The sequence below is a fragment of the Gossypium hirsutum genome, chromosome D09 (assembly GCF_007990345.1).
Source record: "Gossypium hirsutum isolate 1008001.06 chromosome D09, Gossypium_hirsutum_v2.1, whole genome shotgun sequence".
Taxonomy (NCBI): Eukaryota; Viridiplantae; Streptophyta; class Magnoliopsida; order Malvales; family Malvaceae; genus Gossypium; species Gossypium hirsutum.
Genome location: NC_053445.1, coordinates 12,530,989 through 12,539,350, shown reverse-complemented (window position 1 = coordinate 12,539,350; position 8,362 = coordinate 12,530,989).

Sequence of the window (8,362 nt, the reverse complement as noted above, 5' to 3'; positions counted from 1 at the left end):
CTTATACTCACTTGAATCTATTTATCATACTTTTACTTGAACTTTCATGTAACATAATTTCTTTACTAGACCGTTGAATTACTCTGAATACTAAGGATACTCAGGTCTCTTATCTGAATATAACATGCCAAAGCTATGTCCCAGACATAGGCTTACATGGGATGTTTCCTATACTGCCAATGTCACATCTCAAATATGGTCTTACATGGGAGTTCTCATATCAGTCCCATGCCATGTCTCAGACATGGTCTTACGGGGGACTTCTCATCTCGGTGCCAACACCATGTCCCAGACATGGTCTTACATGGGACCTCTCATCTCGGTGCCAACACCCTGTCCCAGACATGGTCTTAGATGGGACCTCTCATAATTTCAATAATGCCAATGCCATGTCCCAAACATGGTCTTACACTGGCTCACATATCGATGTCGATGCCATGTCCCAAACATGGTCTTATACGAGATCGCACGTTGATGTCATATCCCAGATGTGGTCTTATATAGAAATCACATATCACATGTTGCCACGGTCCAACCATAGTCTTTTCCGTCAATTCATCACATATCACTGAACAAAAGTACGCATTCCTATGTTCTACTCAATTTGATCTTTCAATTCAATTTTCATACTATTATAATATTCACGGTTCAATAGCAAAGACATAAAACAAACATCATATTATTTCTAATTTAACAATTAAACATAAGATTCTATCATATAAACATACTGATTACACTTATTCAAGCAAGTGTACATAAACATACATTCCATCTATTTGTGTATATTTGCTTACCATATTTACTTAATCAAATATGTTGAGCACATAACATCATATACGCGCCAAGCAAACGCGAATGAGCATATCACCATATAAACTTTCATTTTATTCTACGTTTCTACATTTCTCAACTCATGGTTGTCTTACTTCATACGTTAACACATACTCATCATGAATTTTCTATTCATACTTTTCTAAATTTTGTTTCATCATAAATACATTTCAATCACCTCAACATAATTTGTTTTTAGCATTATTGAAAACACCTCGGTTAGAAGTCATCTCTGTCTTACAAAACAATTTCATTGGATTCGGAAGATATTACATTATTATGAGTAATAATATGGCATGTATAGCTAAACTCACATACGCTATGCTAGTTCGAGAATTGACTAAACAATAGCTCTGATACCACTAAATGTAACACCCCAAACCCGGTCTAAACGTTCTGAGCGAATCTGGCAATGTCACATTGTAACACCCTTTACCCGTTTTCGACGCTGGAATAGGGTATGAGGCATTACTAGAAGACATACATTTGCATACGTATTAAACCAAGTTACAAAATTTCATCCGAATTAAAACTTTTAAATTATTAACGTGCTTTTATAATTCTTTACAACATATCCTCGAAATATTATATTCATAACAAATAAAGCCTACAATACCCGATATTTACTCATGTAATTCAAAGCTTCATTTCAATTTCATTCAATTCACAATTTCTCATGTTCACAATTCAAATCAATTACTCAATCCAATATATATATTTCAATCATCTAAGAATATAATTCAAGTTACACGAACTTACCAGGTTAAATTGTAGAAATACCAACCTCGAATTTCTACCCAATCTTGATATAAATTAATATTTCATTCAATTTATTAATTTAAATAATAAAACAATTAATTTCATGCAATTTGGTCACTTTTTGACATTTTTACGAAATTACCCTTAAAATACTACTTTTATTCAATTTAGTCCTTGGACCTAAAACATGCAAATTGATCATTTTTAACTAGAACTCATGCTATTTGAATAATCATTTATTTTCCTCCTCCTCCTCTTCATTCCACATCCTTAATGTATAATATGCTTATATGTAACATTATTTATAATTCCACCATTTATTTATATATTAATTCAAAGTTGTCCACTTGAGTCATAGCCACTAAATTATTTAGATCTTGAGCTACAGAACTCCAAATTAAGATCCGCTAAATTCCTATGAAGCTAGACTCACATATCTTCTTACCATATGATTTTTAGAATTTTTGGTTTACCCAATAAGTACAGTTTATTCTTTAAAGTTTCCCTAGTTTCACTGTTTGACAGTTTGGAACCCTCTTTACTAAAAATTAATTATCTCTTTGTACAGAATTTGGATGATTTTTCTGTTTGTTTTTTTTTTGAAATTAGACTCATTCAGGATTTTTATTATATAAATTTAATCCTCTAATTATTTTTATTAAATTTTTGATGATTTTCCAAAGCCAGCACAGGGGAACCCGAATTCATTCTTACCTTGTCTCACAAAATTTATTATATCTCATGATTTACAATTCCATTACTTACATCGTTTCTTCTATGAGAAACTAGACTTAATAATATTTAATTCCATATTTTTTCATCCTCTAATTCGATTTCCGCAATTTCTGGTGATTTTTCAAATTTAACCTACTGCTGTTGTCCAAAACTATTTTAGTGCAAGATGTTGATTACTAAGTTTATAACTCCCTAATTCCCTTTCTCTATATTATTTCCCATCATTTTCACTTATTTCCCTTCACTAATATATCAATAAAATAAGACTTTATTTAAGAAAACTCTACTATAACATCATTTCCATGCTTTTTCAACAATAACAAACTTAAAAATATATTGAAATTTTGATGTTTTTACCTTGTGCTACTGATTTCAATCTTTAACTTGATTTTCTCTCTCCTGCAACTTCAATTTCTTAAATCTAACTTCACATTATAGCTCCCCATTGTCTCCTTATCATTTTTCTGTCTTGGAAGCTATGGAAATTCTTTTGATTTCTAGGTGAAAATAGGGAATTTTTGGTGAAAGGACCAAATTGTAAAGAAAGCAAAACTTTCTTTCTTCTCTTCTCTTCTAACGTTGGTTGCATAGAAAGATGATAATTTTTTCATCATCTTTCCTCCCTTTTATATTAATCATTTAATAATAAAATAATACTAAAAATCTTAATAAAATATTAATTAAATAAAATTTATCTAATTAATTAATTAAAAATATCACAAAAATCATCATTACCTTCTAAAATTCTCTCCCTCTATTTGACCATTTTGCCTTTTATAATCTTTTGAAATTCCATCCTTGAGTCATCACTTAATTTGGTAAAATTGCAATTTAGTCCCTCAAAATTCTTCACCTTTTCAATTTGGTCCTAATTCATCCATTTTCCTTAGTTTCTAGATTATTCCACCCTTAAAATATTTATACTATTGGTCCTTGAACTTTTTCATATTTACACTTTAACCCTTCAAATTTTGAGTATTTACTCTTGGGCAACAAAACTTTTCTAACTTTTACAATTTAATCCTTTCTTGAATTAATATGTCATAATATACTTCCTAATGTTGACTTAACTCAATATTACCCATTTTATCACTTTAGTTCCTTATTTTACTATATCAAGGATATTATCTTACTTTCTTACTATAGTAATTTTCAGGGTATTACACCTGTGATGTGCGAAGCTCTGGGCCTTGTGGAGGGAACACTATAATGTTCAAGTAACATGGTTAGCACGGTGAATGGAGGAATGGGAAAAGGAATAGGGAAAAAGGAATGTGGAATTCCATTAAGATATTTCCATACGGTGTTGTTGTGTGCAAACCATGATGGGCGAAGCTCTAGGGCTTGCACGAGGGTAGAAGACACTTCAGTGCTTGATCATCAAGGTGGATATGAAATGGGTCGATATTAATGGTTATAAGGTTCTATAGAGAAATATTGCAACAGCGGTCCACACGCTCTATAGGGCGACATTATGGCGGAGGTAAGGTTCTCACTTCAAAAGATGTCTAACATGTATGATCATGGTTTGGCTATTGCAACCATTATATCCAGTCGGGACAATAAACACAGGGTAATCTACTGGGACAATAAGCATATGGTTGCTCGCTAAGATAGTAACCACGGGATAGCCCATCGAGATAGTAAACATGGGGTAGTCCATTGGGAAAGTAAACATTGGTTTACACTAGGAAAGTTCGCAGATCAGTATACCGATAGAGAATTCAGCAAAGGTGATGACAAGAGTGGCAAGGAAACTTCTCAAGCTTAAAAGGGTGAGAAAAGAAAGAGACTCCTTTGTTAAGGAAACTTCTCAGTATACCTAGACCGTCACCGGAGTCGAACACGAGGTGTTAACAGACTTTAACCACTTATAAATAAATTTCCCAGACACTGCCAATCTGCGTACTAGTCACTTTAAAAATCATATCTTGAGTTCAGAAACTCGGAATCCAGTTCCGTAAATTTTCCCTGAAACTAGACTCATATGCTCATCTACATATTTTTTTCTAGAATTTTTGGTTGGGCCAATTAGTACAGTTTATTAGTCAAAGTCTCCCATGTTACAGGGATCGACTACACTGACCTTTACGCATTACGACTTGGATATCTCCCTGTACAGGGCTTAAATACTGATGTCGTTTGTTTCTATAGAAACTAGACTCAAAGAGGAATCTATACATATATGGCATGACTCCTAATTATCTCTGGTTAATTTATAATGAATTTCCAAAGTCGAAACAGGGAATCCAGAAACCATTCTGGCCCTGTCTTACGAGAACCTGAATATCTCTTAACATACTGACCATATGATCATTTCGTTACTTTCCTATGAAAATAGATTCATCAAGGTTCGTTTACATAATTTATTCACTATTTAATTCCCTTCCTACTATTTTTAGTGATTTTCCAAATCTACATCACTGCTGCTGTCAGCATCTGCCTTTAAGGTAGACTTTACCTATTTCATAGTTTCCATGATTCAACTAACCCTTTTAGCATAAATAGCACAAATTATGATAGTGATTAACCATTCCCATGGCCAATCCTTGTTAAGCATATCCACACCTCTCAATAATCATATCCATACCAAATGATTATAACATTATACTCAAACATATATAAGCCATTTTCGCATGGCTATCCAAAATTATACAAGTCCAAAGGGTCCATGACCCCCAACAAAAAGGGTAGTCCTATACATGCCATTTCGAAGTTCAACCAAAATTGTACCAAAAGGGGGGGGCTTTGATAGTGTGGGCGACTTCGACTTCAAAATCCCGAGTCCGATAGCTGGAGAACCAAAATCTATAAAACAGAGAATCAAGGAGACGGAGTAAGCAATTTATGCTTAGTAAGTTTTGAGCAAGGGATTCCAGCACAACAAAAGTATAGCATTCATGTAGCTAAACGGATAATTTCATATGCACAATTTTTCAATATCATACTTACTTCACATTACCAACCCTTTTATTCATACACAAAGATCAACTTAGCCAAAGGCCGGTAGCTCATTTATCAACTGAGCGAATACTTATTTGTAAGGGCTCAACTAATTCAAAGCACATACGAAACATACCTCAATGTTGGGATGTTTCAAGCGTATTAACTGAAATTTTTACAGCAAGATCATTCATTCCCAAATCACGTACCTTCGGAATTTAACCGGATATAGCTACTCGTTCAAATGCCTTCGGGACATAGCCCGGTTATAGTAACTCGCACAAATGCCTTCGGGACTTAACCCGGATTTAGTAACTCGCACAAATGCCTTCGGGACTTAACCCGGATTTAGTAACTCGCACAAATGCCTTCGGATCTTAGTCCGGATATGGTCACTTAGCACAAAGCCTTCGGGACTTAGCCCGGACATCATTCAAATAACCATGCACATTTAACAATAAATCATGGCACATTCGTATTTCGTTTTCGTTAGCAAAACTCAAACACAAGACACTTACCATTCTTACAATTTCGGCTCAATAGCCACACACAAAGAGCATGATTTTGATTTGTTTAAAACATGATCTAATCAAATCATAATTTAAGCTCTTTTACTCTAGAACTTACCTCGGATGTTGTCGAACGAATCCGATGGCTACTCGACCACTTTTTCCTTTCCCTTATCCAACTGGGGTCCTCTAAGCTCTTGAGCTAATTCAAACAAATTTAACTCATTAAAGTCTCATTTTGCTAGCTTATGGCCGAATATGACAAGGAGTTTGATAGGTCATATGGCCACCCTTTTAGCTCAAATACACAATGGTCATACGCATTTTTAATCACATCAAGCAATTTAATACAATTCATTCGAACATCAAAAGAGAAGCTCAAGGTACTTAGCCCATATATACATTAGACATTAGAGTCACATGTGTACGAAATCACGAATCGAATTCAACATACTAGCTAATATTTCCCCTTAGCCGAATTTTCTAAGTCAAGCTAAAGCCATCAATAGGCTACCTATGGCCGAACATACACATAGCTTATGTACTTATTCATGTGGCCGAACATACATGTCTATGTTGGGGCCGATTGCAACACTTAATACTTTCTACAAGTATGGTTACTTGTATTGACTAAACACCATTTTGTTTCAAGTTCAAAACTTGGCTAATACACACATATATACACTAGTAAAGCATCCTCTCCCTTTCCATCAATTTAACACATGCATTACTCATTAATATACAAAAATTATATTCGGCCTTAGCACACAACTTGCTAGCCGATTCTTCTCCATCTAGCAACCAATGCACATATGTGCTCACTCAAAAATGCTAAAAAGAAGATTCAAGAATCATCAATCCACCATCACATGCATCATTAACAAGCTTCATATTTAGCATGCAATGGCATTAACACAAAATCCACCTAGGCTGAATATCATCCCCATGACATAGCAAAGATTTGAACCATGGGCTAATTAGAACTCAAGCTAGCAACTAAAAACATGTATGAATCTCATGGCACAACCTCAAACATACCTTGATCTAGATACAAGTATGGCCAAACCTCCTCCTAATCCTCTTCCAAACCAAACATGAAGCAAGAACTCCTTCCTCCTTCCTTAGAATTTTCGGCCAAAAGAAGATGAAAAAGGATGAACACAATTTTTCTTTTCTTTTCTTTAACTCACGGCAATGGGGGGGAACAACCACACTTTTTTTTTGTTTCCATTTCTTTATTACCCATACTCCTTATTTTATTTTTCCTAACATACCTCACTAACATAACATGTTTGTGACATGTTTCCACTCATAGCATGGCTGGCCACTATGCCTTAATTTGGGTAAATTGACATGCAAACCCATCATTTTCACAATATGTATTAATAGGCCACTTTGCATTTGCCTAGCACATTTCAAAATTTTCTCACATAAGTCCTATTTGATAAAATTCACTTACAATTAACAAAATTCAAACACGAAATTTTCACACATGCACATGTACATATAATGAGCATCAATTATGACAGTTAATTATTTTTATGACTCGGTTTAGTGGTCCCGAAACCACTTCCTGACTAGGGTCAATTTTGGGCTGTCACAGGAATAATAGGTTCTTTCATAGCCGCACACTTCAAAGGAGGAAGGCTAATCGTTTCAATGCTTTGAGGAATCAAGTAGGGCATTGGATATTTGACCCAGATGATATCTAATCTAAGGCATTCACTATTTTTCTTTCAGAAGTTGTATAGGGAGCTACTGAAAAAGTTGGGGGACTTGCCTCCTAGTTCTTTTCCACAGCTTGGCTAATGTGATAAGAAATTCTTAGGGAAATTAATTTTAGATCAGGAAATTAAGAGTTCCCATTTTGACATGGCACCTCGGAAGACCCCTGGTAGTGACGGTTTCCATGCGCTCTTTTTCCAAAACCAATAGGGGAGTATTGGTGGCAATATTTGTAAGTAGGTCAAGTGGTTGTTTGATGGTGAGATGATAGATTAGGGGTTGAACAACATGCTTATTGTTCTCACTCCTATGGTATTTGAACCTAAGAGTGCCTCACAATTTTGGCCTATCAGTCTCTGTTCTATGTTATACAAGTTGACTATGAATATCATAACTAATCAGTTCAAAGTTGTTTTTCCTAAAATCATTGCACCTGAGCAAGCTGGATTCATTGCAAGAATGAACATTTCTGATAATATTCTTATCACTGAGGAGGTCATGCATTCTATGAAGGGTAAAAAGAAGAAGTGGAGGTAGTCAAAATTGATCTAGAAAAATCGTACAACAAAGTACGATGTGAATTTATTGATGGTTCACTCCGAGCAGCTGGAAGTCCAAATTTTCTCAAGAAAGTTATCATGTCAACTATTCTGAATTCCAATATGTAAATTTTGTGGAATGGGGTGCCAACTCAAAAGTTCAAGCCTATAAGAGGGGTTCGTCAAGGGTGTCTTTTATCCCCGTATTTTTCTGTGTTGTGCATGGAATGGTTAGGAGATGGTATCCATTCGACTATTTCAAGTGGAAAATGGAGTCCTATAAAATTGTCTCGATCGAGACCAGAGTTATCACACTTGTTC